This window comes from Indicator indicator, chromosome 16, assembly GCF_027791375.1.
Source record: "Indicator indicator isolate 239-I01 chromosome 16, UM_Iind_1.1, whole genome shotgun sequence".
Lineage (NCBI taxonomy): Eukaryota > Metazoa > Chordata > Aves > Piciformes > Indicatoridae > Indicator > Indicator indicator.
The window spans coordinates 22914908-22929772 of NC_072025.1; positions in this window are offsets into that span (position 1 = coordinate 22914908).

Here is a 14865-nt window from a genome sequence, read left to right on the forward strand (position 1 = left end):
TTATCGTGGTGAATACTAAGGGAATGTCAAGGCCAACATTAGAGCATTCAATATTCTTGCCCTTTGGGTCAGGTGTCCTTTCTTCCCCCCACCTGACATTTGAGACAAGTCTTTACCTACATGGAGAGCAGCCACATGAATTATGTAGGTGCTGCATTTTTTATAAAAAAAGGAATTTGCCACCCAGGCTGGCAAGGCCTTTAGCAACTCATATCATTCAACTTGATCAACTGAGACATTTCTGAATAACAATTCTAAAAGGTACATCTCCTAAACAAGCAGTTTTCTCTTGAAGAACAAGAGGTTTCTAACCCCCTACATTTATAAAACAAGTTTTATTTCACATAAAGCATAAAACCTTTAGAGCAGAACTAACCTCAACTTACTGGAGATTTGCCTTAGTGAAAGAAAAAAACAAACAAACAAACAAGAACAAGCCATCCAAACTACCATAAACCTCCTTCCTCTACTTGCAGAAACTCTTATACTGTGATCTTATACTATGCAGCAGTCAGCTCCTGCATCTATGCTTCCGGCCACAGCTGTTAGTGCTGTGACTCACCACTGCTCTTTCCTGGCAGATTGTGGGAGAACTTGTTTGTCTCAGAGGTATTTGTGAGGGAAAGCAAGGGTATGTGATCAGTGAAGCAGCAAATTAAACCCTAATAGGGTATGGCTGGAGCTTGCTGAAGAAGCCTTAAACAAGAGGCTCCCACATTTTGTTTCACTACAACCACTGTTAGTAGCAGAGGCAATGAAAATGGCTGAACTTGGGTTGGGTAATGGAGTCCGGGAAAGTGAATCCCAGGCCATCCTTTCTCCTTAGATCTTAGGAGGGCTCTTATTGGGAGGTACAGTCCCTAACCAACTTTGTACACAAAATCTGTCACCCAAGTGTGGTAGCTAACTGGCTTCTGTAGGCGGAAGGTGCTGCCATTTGGGGGGGCTGCCCCACTTGCTTTCCAGCAAAGACCAACAAGATTAGAGAAGGTTTGAAAAATGGCAGGTATTGCAGACAGGTCATGGGAGTCTTCAACACTGCTAGGATGAAAAGGCAAATTTACAGGAATACCTCATTTCCCAGCCAATAAATGCTATCAATAGCTGCTGAGCAGTGTACAAAGAAGAAACAGCAGTTGGAGGAAGGGGGGTATCCTGAGTGCTCCTCTAGAAGAAACATTATTTAATCTTAAGTCATATTTTGCATCCTCTGCTGGAACGCTATTTATCCCAGACCTCCAGGCAGCTTAGACACCTGGCATAACAGCCCATTAATTACTCCAGCATAGGAAATAAATTTTAATATCTTTCTCTTTGATGCTCATTACTAAACACTTCACTTGTTCATAAATACACATCCATGATTCATCCTTCTTCCTTTTAGATATAACAGGCTTTATTTCACAGTTCGACTTTAATCAACACCTTCCTCAGCTCTGAGTGTCATGCAATAACATTTATACTCTCATCTGGGGTCACCAGTTCATTTAGGAACTCAGGCGAAGGTGTTTGCATTATGCTGCACTTGTGTCCACATCCTGTTAAAGGTAATTACAACACAAAGTCTTGTCCACTGTTTCAGTATCTGAAGATGAAAGGTGGTATGGGGTGTAATGGTAGCAGGTCAGCACTTTCAATAAGCATCCATCTGTGAACAAGTCCCTTAAAACACTGCAGCAGTGTGAAAGGAAACTGCATCCTAATTGGGTAGAGTGAAAAGCCACAGGGCGTATAAATACAATGTGTAGGTGATCTGTCTTGCCAAAAGAGAGGAGGTTCGTTATATGAAGGACACATTATCCTTTTCCCTTCCTATGATTCAGCATGGTAAGTAGTCATTCCTAATTGGCTTACAGCTTAGTATGAAAAATTAGGATGCCACACAATGTGATGACACAGCTGGATTCCTAAGGGAAGCCAAAGAGTGATCCGAGAGCAGAAGAGGTACAAGAGCAGATGTGGGTCTGAAAAAAAATAGTTGTAGCTTAGAGAGTAGAACATCATCCTTCATCCTTCTCCTCCCGTGTATAGCATGCTGTGTACAGCACACCATTCTCCTGCTAGAAAGGCAAGAGACCTGTCATTTCAGAGCTCCTAAATAAAACCTTGGGGGAAAACATGATTGCTGGGAGTACTGAAACAGGAAGAGGCAAGCAGGCTGAATAAATCTGGGCAATAGCTGCCTCATCATGAAAAATACACTGTACATATTCCAGGTCTCTTTGTGCACTGGATGATGATTTCCTCAAATTCATTCTCGACTGGAAAGTATTTGCCAAACTGCCCAGTCAAAGAGTCTGTGGGTCACTCACAGAAGTTCAGCATCTGAGAGACAAGTGGACACCCAGGTCATAAGCTGGGAGCTTGTTTCCTGGTCCTGGCCTTCATTCAGGAAGGTAATTAAACAGCTGCCCACCTGAAGTCAATAGGGCTATTCATATGCACTTAAGTGCTGCTGACGCCAGGCTGCAGGGAATAGGCTTCTCAAGGGGAGATTTTTGCTGCAAATACTAGTGCTAATTCAAAATACACTTTCTACAAAGTCCTTCTCCTGCAGTCAGCTGAAATTAGCTATATCCACTGTTGTGCTTGCCAGGAAACTTGATAGAATATTGCCCAAAGTGAACATAAAGGAGAAATAAACACAGCAGAAATTAATAACAGGAGTTCAGACCAGTAGGTTGCAGAGGATGTGTTATAAATTTCATCCAGCTGTAATGCAAATTCTGCCAAATGATTAGGAACATCTCCCTTTTTTATATCACTGTTTCACTACCTATTAATAGCAACCAGTTACTGATGCAGTACTAAACTATTAATGACATGATCATAAACCTGAACTTGGCAGCACAACGGAAGGCAACTTTTCAGTCACATGTGAACAAAATCAGTTTTCAGAAACCAATTTGTTACTGCAAGGCCATGTGAGCAGAAGTAATTGCATGGCTATTTCAGGCACAAGAATTGTTAGTCTTCCTCAGAAAACCAACAGCCCCATTGAGGTGTACTGTATGGGTGCCCAGATATTCATGCAAGGCTGAGAGAATCTCAAACCAGGCAGAAACAAAGTCCATGCAATTAATTAGTAAGGTTTCATCTGCAATTTCATTTGCAGCTGGTATGATTGACTTTTATATGTACATTAGACAATAGCCTCAAGCCCCTGGGGACTGATTGTTTCAGCAGGATTTAGTTCTTTTTTCTGGACTGAGTTGGAATATACTCACCAAACAAGGCAAGAAATCCAAAGCAAAACCCAGAACTTTAACCCCTGCCTGGTATAAGAGAAACTGAATTTATCAACTTCGTATTGTATCATCTGTGACCACAACAGGAATTTGGGGATATTAAGAAGACTTAAAAGTCAGAAACTTCTCTAGCCCCTTTTATGTAATTTCCAGGCTACCCAAGCCACCCTACTCAGAACAACCAGGGACAGCTGCCAGCCAAACAAGGCAACCTTTGGAAGGTTCAATTGGATCTATAGAAGAGAAGCAGGTCTTGAAGTCTCCTTGCTTCTCACTTCATCTATGCTCCAGTAGAAGTGGGCTGGTCCATTTTATTACTCACATTTGTATCTTTCTATGAAGATGGGGCCATATCTCTAAACTCCTTTCAAACACCTTTAATTGAAGCTACAAATTCAGGTGAGTGAGTAAGGACAGACACAGAAAGATTCTGTGTATTCTGCACAATTCCCAGAGGCAGATAGCAGCCCAGGATGAGCTGGAATACTAAAATAACATTTTATTTCTACATTTGCCACAGCAAATGGCTCACACTCATGGATAGCATCACTTTCTCTCTGCTCCCTATCAGTATCCAAAAGGAAACTCATAGAGAGATGACATTTTATAGAGGTTTATCAATACAAAACCAAGGTCTTCACTTTAAAGATCTTTCACTGCTTCTTTCTCTGAGTCACTGGTGCACAAATAAGCTCACTTTGGTCATGACTATGTTCTGAGTTTAGAAGTGCAGAGAATGGCATGAAACTAATTACATCAGAAAAAAAAGAAGAGTCCTTTTATTCTGTTTGCTTTTCTTGTTGTTTTTGTTATGTTTTTATTATTATTATTGCAGTCACATAAAGGAGGATCCAAAATACCACTGTGATATCACTTAACATTGTTAGCACCTGGGAGGCAGGTCCAATCACTGCCACAAGGTCTTGATTATTTGCTGACCAGAGCTGCTGCAGTCACTTGCAGCAATGATAATCTTTCTTCATTATATCTGCAAGCAGATGCCATTGAGGTGTAACTGACAATCATCCCTTTCAGAGTAAAGTGATCATAGAGCTTCCATTGAGCTCACATCTCCTGGCTTCTTGTTTATTAATGACTTAAAATTGTGGTGTTGTTTCTGCTCAGGTGGGAGATATCAAACATTTACTTGATTGACACCTGCCATTAGGGAAGTTTCTCATGCAACTCAAGTGGTAAGTAATGCAGTCTTACTGCAAATCCAAACAGAGAAATGGTTTTGGTTTACAAATCACCACAGAAGGATAAAAGCTACCTGTGTTTCGAAAGACACAGCAAGACGCTGGAACTACATCCAGCAGCACAGTCTATGGACAGTTCACCTCTTAGATCTCTCTTCTATCTCTTTTTTCTGTGACAAAAACCAACTGAGGACAATGAGGAGAAAGGTAAAATCCTCTCAGACTGTCTCCCATATGAGGCACAAAGTGTGTGACTCTAGATGGGTCTGCAGAGACTACAGGACCTGCAGAGGTGCCATGATAAAACTTCATATTCAAAGTGTACAGAACAGTTCCCACAACATCTCCTACATCTAAAGCCTGCCCTAAAAATACAAAAGAAAGCCCCCAAAAAAATCATCCCTTGGAAGAAGACTAGTCAAACATAACTCGCTCCTTTTTTCTTTTTCTCTCTTACCATGTTTGCAGATGATTGTTTCATCTCATTCTTCTGTTTCCAAAAAAGACCTTTCTAAATCCTGAGGCAATATTCAGAGCAAGCAGATTTTTCTTGAGTGTTCAAGGCTGATCAACTAAAAAAAAAGAAAAAGAAAAAAGAAGGTTACAGTATGTTTTAAACCAAACATCCCATAGTATAAAATCCCAGAGGTTATTCTAAGAATAAGAAAATATTTTCTGTTAGCAAGTAATTGCAAAGAAATGATAAAAGGGATTCACCACAACCCTCTTTCTCATGTGTCCTGTGAGATTTTCTTCATTGTTCTCTCTGTTTAAAAGGTTTAAAATGCAAGAACAAGGCTGCTGAAGTCCTGGACATATGAGTTCTGTTCTGTTGTTGGAAACAAAGTACTGTGGATGACACAAAATTCTTCCCAGCTGTTTTGCCTGCCCATATTTTTTTTCCTTTTTCCCTTACAAAAACTATGAATTCTCTCTGGGCACAGACTTTCTCCTAGCATGTGATGCACCACAGGGTACCACCATCTTATCTGAGGCTGTTTGGGCCCAGCTGCAATGTAAACAGTCTTCACTACTGGGACTCCCTCACAGGGTTTAGAGCTTCTCTTCCCAAATTTCCAGTGAAGTACAACCAATCCCTTAAGGTGAGTGTTCCCTAAGGCTTCAGGAATCAGAGCTGACATAACGTGCAATTTGCTTCTCCCTTTACCAAGTCTGGCTAAATAAACTCATCTTCTGTACAGTAGGACACACTTCACTCTCCTGTCCTTCATTTTCTTCTCTCTCTTGATTCCAAAAGGAGACCACATAGACTAACCATCACAACCAATTTGATTTCCAATTTTCTGAGTAGCTTTGCAATCACACTCCATTTGTCTCCTGAATGCAGTATCGGATTTGCAGCCTTGGTGTGAATGACTTCTGGAATTATCTTCCTTGGAAGACACCAAAGCAATTCAAAAGCAAGTAAGCAGAATGCAGAAATACCCCTGAATAGGATTATGTCAGGTTTCTAAATCTTAATCCTGTTACTTCAGCAGCCATCCATTTCTCTTTTCCTGCTTTCCTTCTGGCTAATATTTTCCTACACAGAACTCAGTTCAGCATCACCACAACAGTCAAATATGTTCTGTAAAGTTACAGGACTGCATGAGCATTTAGAGCTTAGCAAGTTGTATTGTAGCACCAAAATAAGTTCTTGACAACTACTGACCCCAACAGCTGATGTGATCAAACACATCCCCCCATGAAAGAAAGAATAAGACTGGAATCAGTTTTAGCATTTTAAGGCAAATAAATCCTAATCCTTTGCCTTCTGTGGTATTCTTCTAATTGCTGTTTCCTTACACATTCAATCATCTACAATGTGGTTCCATTGCTTGAATGTCACTTGGAATCAAGCCAGCATGGTGGATACAACCTCTGTGAACCTTTTAGTCCAGCTGTGAACTTCGGGATTAATCCTTGAGGGTGCCCTTGTCTATCAAGCTTTAATGTATATTAAATTTTCTACAAGGAGAGTGAAAATGGTCAAAGCAAGATAGTGCAAGATTCTGTGTTTCATAAATTAATAAGCATCACCAACTGCATTGCTTGACCCTTTAAACCCTGTGAAATTAATATAAGTAGACAACCAAAGTGCACTTGGCCCCTGAAGAGCCTTGGAAGTTCACTTAAGCAATCCAAGTTTCCTTAAACTTTTATAAGCCAGCTTTTAAAGCAAGTCCTTTGTACTTATTACTGGTGACAGTGAGCATTACAACAGCCAATGAACCTTTGCTGACTTCCGACCCCAATATGGTAGAGCACAGTTATCAAGGGAAATATCAGAATCAAAGCTTGTATATTACATTGAGGTCCTGACTCTTGAAAGAGTCCCCCATGGACTCTTCAGAGTACATCAGTGAAATAAACAGCTAATGTTCTCAGACATCTACTTATGCTGTACAGATATTATTGTTTACATAAGTGCATTTGGCATGGAACACCCTCGTTTCCCCAGTAAAACATGAAGCCTGGTAGGATTCCCTTGCAAGAAGACAAAATGCAAAGATCTTTTCTTTAGCCTGGAAAACCCTCCACTTGGCAGTGATGAATCAAGCAACGCTAAGTCTTCATCTTAACTGATTAATGGATTTAAATTATTAAATGGCATTAGGTAGGCATGGTGAGGAACGCACGGGCACCTCCCAGCCCTCTGCGGGGTGAGACTGCCCTGAACAACGAGGGAAATGTGTACCCACACCTACTGCGTTCTGCCATTAATCTTGCAGTGCCTTGTAATACTTTAGTTAGCATCCTGTAGCAATAAGATATCTCACCCTTGCCAGTTGATTATATTTTTCATAATGTAAAAGGTTCTTGCTGAATTATTCAGTTGTTTTTCCCACTGCTAAAAAAAAAAAAAAACAAGTGACAGAAAACCCAAGGCAAGGAATCAAGGAATAAACAGGCTGACTGGCAGTGGTGCCCAGGATTAGTATTTATTATTGGACTGTCAAACCCAATTAATGATGAAGTTTAAGCTAAACTTTTCAAAAGGGCAAGCAGAATTTCATTAAAAAAATGATGAGAAATCACAAGATCATCTGCCAAAGGCATCAAACTCCTATTGTGGCTATACCGCCCCCCAGCAGTGAAGCTGGGGGGGCAGGTGTTATCTCTTCTCTCCACCTCTTTTGAACATTTGGGTGAAGCTTTGGGGATATTTTATGACACTGGCTTCCATGTGTTCATCTCATTTTTCATTTGATCTGGACACTGAATGAGATAGTATCACAGCATGGAGAGATTAAATAGATAAGCATACATAGACATTTTATACATAGACAATACACAATCATACACAATAATAGAATCCAAACAGAAACCACAACTCAACTATTAGGAAATAATTGATGACATTTTTTACCAGAAACACAGACAACAAGAAGCAGCTGAAAAAAATTAGGCACTTTCAAGGAATGTAGCTCACAGCTTCCACACAAAGTGAATGTTAACAGGGACAGGCTGGTGACAGGGTTGTAGTCCCTGCCAGGCAAATGTCTAAGAATAGTGAAGTTCATTTAGAAACTCCTTGATTGTTAAATATAAATCAGACCATAAGTGAACCTTGAAATACTTTGGGCCTATTCTGACACATGTTGCTCCAAGTCTGATTTCTTGTGAGTGTAACCAGTGACGATTATTGAAAATTAATTGATCATTATCAATAACACAGCTAATTTGAACGTGTATATTTATATCTATGGCCAGCTACAGTGGTATTAGTACTTTAATTGCATGGACCACTATAGAAACAAATGAAAGTATATTCAAACGAGGGCCATGCACTGACTATGCAGTCTACATTGCCCAAGGGAACACCCTAGTGCAGCATAAGCAAATTGTTGACACAAGAGAGAACAATTTCTACATTCAGGACCCTTCCATTTGAAAACCAGCCACTCACACGCCCGCTGGTTGCTGCTTTTCCTCAGAGCTATCAGTCTGCTTGTTTGCATAGCCGGTCAACAGCCAGGGTCAGAAGGGAACGGCCAGAAGGTATAGAACAGGGCATTTTTTTTAAGAGAGGTGACTAAAGAGGTCTGTGTTTTCTCCCAAGGAAGGAAAGGCAACTTTGTAAATCCCAAATCTTCAACATCAGCTTCAGAAGGTGGCTCTGGAAAATACTCATTCAGCACTGGTAAAACAGGATTTACATAAGAAAGAAAGACTGAAACTCCTCACTAGCTGCCTTTTTGAGAAAACCACCTGTGTAACTCTACCTGGAGTGGAAGTGAGACAACTATACAAGCTGTTTTCTTTACTTGGATGAATGCAGTACTGAAGAACATACAGGAGCTTGGAGATGTGATATTAATTTGTTTTCCACCTTTCCTCAGGAGATTTCCAGGGTTATAGAACTGATGAATGAGTTCTGGCTACTCAGCTCCCATATGCAGTCAGGCCTATGACACATCTTTGTTTTTTGGTTCTTTGAATCAGAAAAATGTGCTGAGTCTGGGGGAGTCTCAGAATTGCCATCCAAGTCACTAAGGTCTTCTGCAGACTACATTTCATTAGCCAGCCAGAAAAGAAAAGCCCCTGTTATCAAATACCCATGGGCTAACTCATACTGAAAATAATTTGTTCTTAGTGCTTTTGGAAGCAGGGTTTCCAATGATGAATGAAGAAGAATATTCTCTGTCACAGGGTTTTCTTTGTCTTACAGGTCCTTAGAATGAGTTTGCAGTCTTTGAAACTCTGGTGTTAAGAGCATTGTCATTTTCCACTGAACTCTCCACTGTGCCCTTCTACAGAAGGCTGACTACATATGTCTTCTGAGAGAAAAGCAGACATGCAGTTGTCACCCCGGAAGTACATTTAGAGCATTTCCATAACTAAGGTAATGAACTTGAGGTGAAGTTGCACATTTTCTTTCTGGCTTTGGACAGCATCAAGTACCAAATGCTGCAATTCTGACTGTTCATGAACACTCCTGCCATAAAACGGCTTTTATAATAATGTGAAATAGCCAGAATAGGTCTAGGTCTGCCTTCATGGTCTGGTTTTCTGTTGGGGAAGAGCTGGAGTAAGGATTTGGGGTGTTGTTGGGTTTTTCTCTTCTCTTTCAGTTTAGCAAATTTTCAACTGCATTTAGTTATTTCTCAGGAAGACAAGAAACAGTTTCTAGACAAATTTCCTCAAATACAAAACAATTGGAAACATGAAAATAGGTTTTGACCAAGTGCTCAAAAATTTTGATTTGACTAAAATATGCCAAAGTTTTCAAAATTTTCAACAGAAGTCAGGACAATTTTTATGAAGCAACAAAACCTTTTCTGACAACTTTGTCCATGAAGCTTACAAACCAAAAAAACCTGACAGACAATGCGTAAGGAAAATGCTCCAGCAAGACTAACCATTTACACCACAAATGCTGTTCTTGGATCAGAAAATTCCATTACTACAGTAAGTGAATATTAATTTCAGGGACACAACCTAGTAACTAAAAACAGTGTTAAATTCATAGACTGTTGGACACACATGGTCCAGTCCCATGAAGACAGCCAGACATAAAACTCTTAGTGACTTCCCTCTATGCAGCTACCTCTATGCATCACTTCCTTGCCATACAAAGATACACTTTGGTCTCTCTAGCTCACTGTGTATTGAGACCATGGGTGTTTTAGGGTCAGTAACCTACCCACAATGTCCCTGGCTCTGGAGTCCCACCCTCCTGCCCTGAAACTAGAGGGAGCCATGCTCCAGTCTCCTCTGCTTATCAATGATGATATTCTGGAGGCCCCTGCCTCCAGAAGGGCCAAAAGGGGAAATCCTGCCTGATGACCTATGACCACAGTGGAAAGTAAAGGCCATCTTCCACTCTTGAAACACACACAAAGACTCTGTTTCTCTTCATGTCAACACCTGCTTTGGTCTGGGTATATACTTGCTTCAAAGAATGTAGTACAACATCAGCCTCCCGCTGTGAGGTGGAAATAGCACAGGTGTAACATGGGTTTTTCCAGCCAGTAAGGGAAGGTTTAAAATGGGAAATATCGGGACTGGACCTCAACACGTTCCTACCTATTGACATTAAAGTGAAAGAGATACATAGGCATTGAGGGTCTTCGACCACTAGAAAAATGTCTGGTATCAGCTGTAAGCTCTGACAAATAATATCTTATTCCAATTCTTCCCAGGTAGGCATTCAGCCCAGTGCTCCATTTGGGCTACTGACACTGCAGCAAATTCAAATATTGAATTAGCCCCCAAAAGAGACCCCTCCTTCACAGACCAAACACAGTCTTCATCCCCCACAAAGGATGAAGACTTTTGCATAGTTCCAGAAACATTCATCTGACAGTTTCTCCTTCTTTGGCTACAGCTCTAAGTAATTGATCTGCTCTATTATTTTCCCCCCATTCTTTCTCTTTTACATTTAAATATGTCCTTCATATTTCGGGAGCTTTTTTTCCCCCAGCCTGTATCACCACTGTTACATTATTTTTTATCTCTCTGCTCTATTCTTCAAGTGTGAAAAGGGTGCTCTGTTCTCTAATATTCATTTTTCTTTTTTTATTCTCCAAGTACTTTCTTTCCCATCTGTAACAGCCCCTAATATGCACCTCCATTCGATTTTACTTACCCAGCTTGAAACCCTCTCATTCTAATTACCTTTTTCAGTTTTCTTCCATTTCTCCCTTGAGATGTCTCAATTAGTGTACTTTTTCTTACTGGCTGTCACCTCTGAGCTATAAGGTGGGTCTAACTCCAACTTAAACCATGCAGAAAATAAATGAGGAGCCATTCTTGGCGGCCCTGCTGAAGGTGGTGTTACTTTACAAACTAGTGCACCTTTAATAGATGATAAATGGGCAGAAAAGTGGCCTTGTTAATGCAGCAGCCCTTGATTTGGTTGCCATGCCGTGTCCTTTCATTACTCAAAGATACAGGAAAGGCAACCTGTGCTAAGTCCTAGGTGATGTACTTCCATACAAAGAGAGTGAGTGGAGGCTAATTAACATAGTTCTGGTCAAAACCTGAAATTAACTCTTGTCTTTAAAGACCAAAGCTAAAAATGTCATTTGTCTTGCCTGTAATTATGTTTAGAGGTAATTATGGTAGCAGAATAACAGCAAGCAAAATGAGTTTAGGAGTGTTTTTTTCTGCCCTTTCTATCTCTAGCAGAACTCTAAATTCTATTTCTGTCAAAGAGAAATGCATAAAAATGCAGGTGACATCCACAGTACATTTCTTTGATTAAAATTGGCACTGTCATATTGAAGTTCACACAGAGCTTTCAGAACCTGAGGAGTAAATTCCCTCTCTACATGCTCGCATACAATGGGGAAAGCAGCATTCTCCCCAGCACAGCCTGCACTGCACAGCAAAGGGGAGACGGGTGCCCGGCTGATTAAAGTGCCAGGCTCAGACCTGAGAACCATATCCACAGAAACATGTCCTGCACATACACACATCTCAGGTCACTTCAAATGAGCCAAGATATCTACATAGCACAGAGAGCAGCTCTTGTGCTGTATTAGCACATCATTGCCTCTAAATTAAAGCATTTGCTTCCTGGGGTACTTAATCTGTCATGCAGGTACAGGGTACATCTCTCAGTTCATAAGAGCAAAGACTCTTTTCTGCAGCACACACAGCCCAGCTTGGACTCCTGGGGGAAGTGCAAAGAACACAGAGTACAAAATAGAAAGCCATATTGTGACCAAAGTGATCTACAGAGAGCAAACAACAACCATACACAAAACTCAACCATACACACCACAGCACTGCCAGAACCATGATGTGAGCTGAAAATAAAAAGCTTTTGAGTTCACAGCTAGCTGTCGGTCATCAGGGTGACATGTGATACTCTTCTGACCTGCAACTGTTCCCCACCACACCAGGAGCTGAACACTGCAGAACTACTGCTGGGAGATGGCTATCTCAGTAAGCTCACATGGCCCCAACCACCATGCTGAGATTTACCACTGTTTAACTATGTTTAGGCCAGGACTGGCAAACAGATGTTTTTTCACATGGGGAACACTGTATCAAGCTCTGAGATGGCTTGCACCTAGTTATTCAAGTATTTCTTCCCCATCTTCATTGCCCTGAAGTTTGGTGTGTCTGCACCCAACAGCCTGTGTAGATCTGTCACAGGGAAACTTGTTCTACAATCTCACCACACTTAAGAGGTCAAACTGAAAAGATCTCAGAGTCCCAAAGGTCTTTAGCCATGGATCAAAACTCTTTCACCCATATTATTAGCTTGCACAGAAATGACTTACCTTTTCCTCTTGGTATGGGAAGATCAGCAGATGCTATGATGTTTGAAGAGGGCCCAGCTGTGCAGCCACTGGCAGAGTACACTCTCCTTTGAGATTAATAGGTCTGTGTCAGTAAGGTCACTCCACAAACAGCAACACCTAGATCCACAGTTCCCAAATCATACTAAGCTTACCACTGCTTGCTGCCATAAATGCCTCACCCTCTTTTCTTCCATGTTGTTGAGGCCTGACTGAAAGCAGCTCTTGACCCTGAGCTCACAGGATCCTGGTATTTCTCTCTTTAACATCCATGAGCTACCTAAAACACTAAAATACTTTTACTGAAGCCCACAACTTCTACTGAAGACAAAGATGTGTACTGAAGGGTGAAGGAGAGGATAGAAGCAGAGCTCCCAGTGTGCACTCAGCATCCAGCAGGATGAAACCCATCAATACTGTTTGGTTTCTAGTAGTTAATTTAAGTGAAGGAACTCCTTTCCTTTGTGGAAACCTTCTTAAATCAGCAGGAACTCATTTGTTATAGTTGCTTCTCTGTTTCCACTGCTTTCTGAGAGCACCTTGGTCTTTCTCCGCAGAGCAGCACAAATCAACACAGACAACTCTAAAATGTCTTGCATGGCAGCTCCAAATGCTTACAGTTTATGTAAAGCCATGGAGCCAGCATGATAAGATCTAATTACCAAGTGAATTAGTAAAAAAACAGCTGCAAGGTTTGCAGGAATGTCTGGAAGTGCAGAGTAAATGGCCACAATTGATAGAGTTATTGCACAGGCATCCTGAGGGCATAGTCTGCAGCGCTTGAGTCCTAACCAAAATCACTGTCAACAGTTGTTGTTTTCTCCATTCTGTTAAATGAAAAGAGCGTGAAAATGATCCTGCAAAGAGCCATTTAATATTCTCTTGCACATGAGCTGCAATTAGCAGCAGCAGCAACAACAAACTCTGCTGTAATGTGTTCATGGTTAATCAATTCAATTGATCACTGTTTATTAAATAAAAACCTGCTCTCTAAACAGTTCTTCTCCAAGTGGCAGGTTTTGGGGCTTGGAGTTTTTGGTTTTTTTCCTTGCCTTTATTTTTTTTCTTTCTTTTTTAAACATGCTGCTAGGAAAACCAGGACACCAATTAAAGCTTTTAATTTAAGTTCAAGTCAATATATAGTGCCTTTACAAAAAAATTAGTTTAAAATAAGTTTGAATCAGCCTAGCCACTCCCTGGAAAAGCTATACTGCATCTGATTTGTTCCTGTTTGAAAGGCTTTTGAGCCATATTAGCAACAGCAAGCATATTTATCTGTGTAAGAGACAGTCATGACCAGGTCAGCTCAGGATATCAGGAAGTGGGCCGTTGATAATGCAGATTAGGAGGCATGCTTTATTCACATCAGCACTGTAGCATTGATCATCCTTATTCTGCACCTTTAGAGAGAAGATCGGAAATCAATGAATTCCAGGATGGAGAGATGCTGTGGATAACAGAAATCCTCTATAGCCAGTTATCTCCCTACAAGGAATAATGACGTTGCACAGAATTGAATGCTTTAAATGTATGAAGAATACACACTACATTACAAGTTCAATGGAAGATTGATGCCAGGCCAGATAAGAGTCTGGGTGTATTCCCCAGCCCCAAGTGATGCACTGAGAACTTCCACCTACCGCGCTGGAGTCCTCCTTGCCCTTCGACTGCTCCAAACAGTACAGAAGGGAGGAGAAGGGGAGTGTTGACACACAAAAATAACCTCATGGGATTTAATTAAGAGTACTGAACCTGTGTCACTTGTAATTTATGGCAGATTTGAACCCGTGCATCCAGAGGGAGAAAATGAAGGCATTTCCAGTACATTAGCTAACTTCAATAGCAAAGTCAAATCTGACGTCCTGTCACCCTCGAGTGAACGAAGACTACAGAGCCCCTGCATTCCCAATTATTTCTGACTAGATTTGTGACATGTTTGCACGACCATGGAATCTAGCCACAACCAGCTACCTGCCCTAATGGGGGAATGAGAGCAAAACCTCCTCACACCATGAAACCCTCGTGAGAGAATTAGGAACCTCCACCAAAATTGGGTCATTAATTGTATGTATCATGGAAAAAAAGGAACGTGGGATGTATCCCTTTCCCTGCCAGCAGACACCTGGCCTCCATGGGAGCTATGAGAAGGATTACAAATAAAGC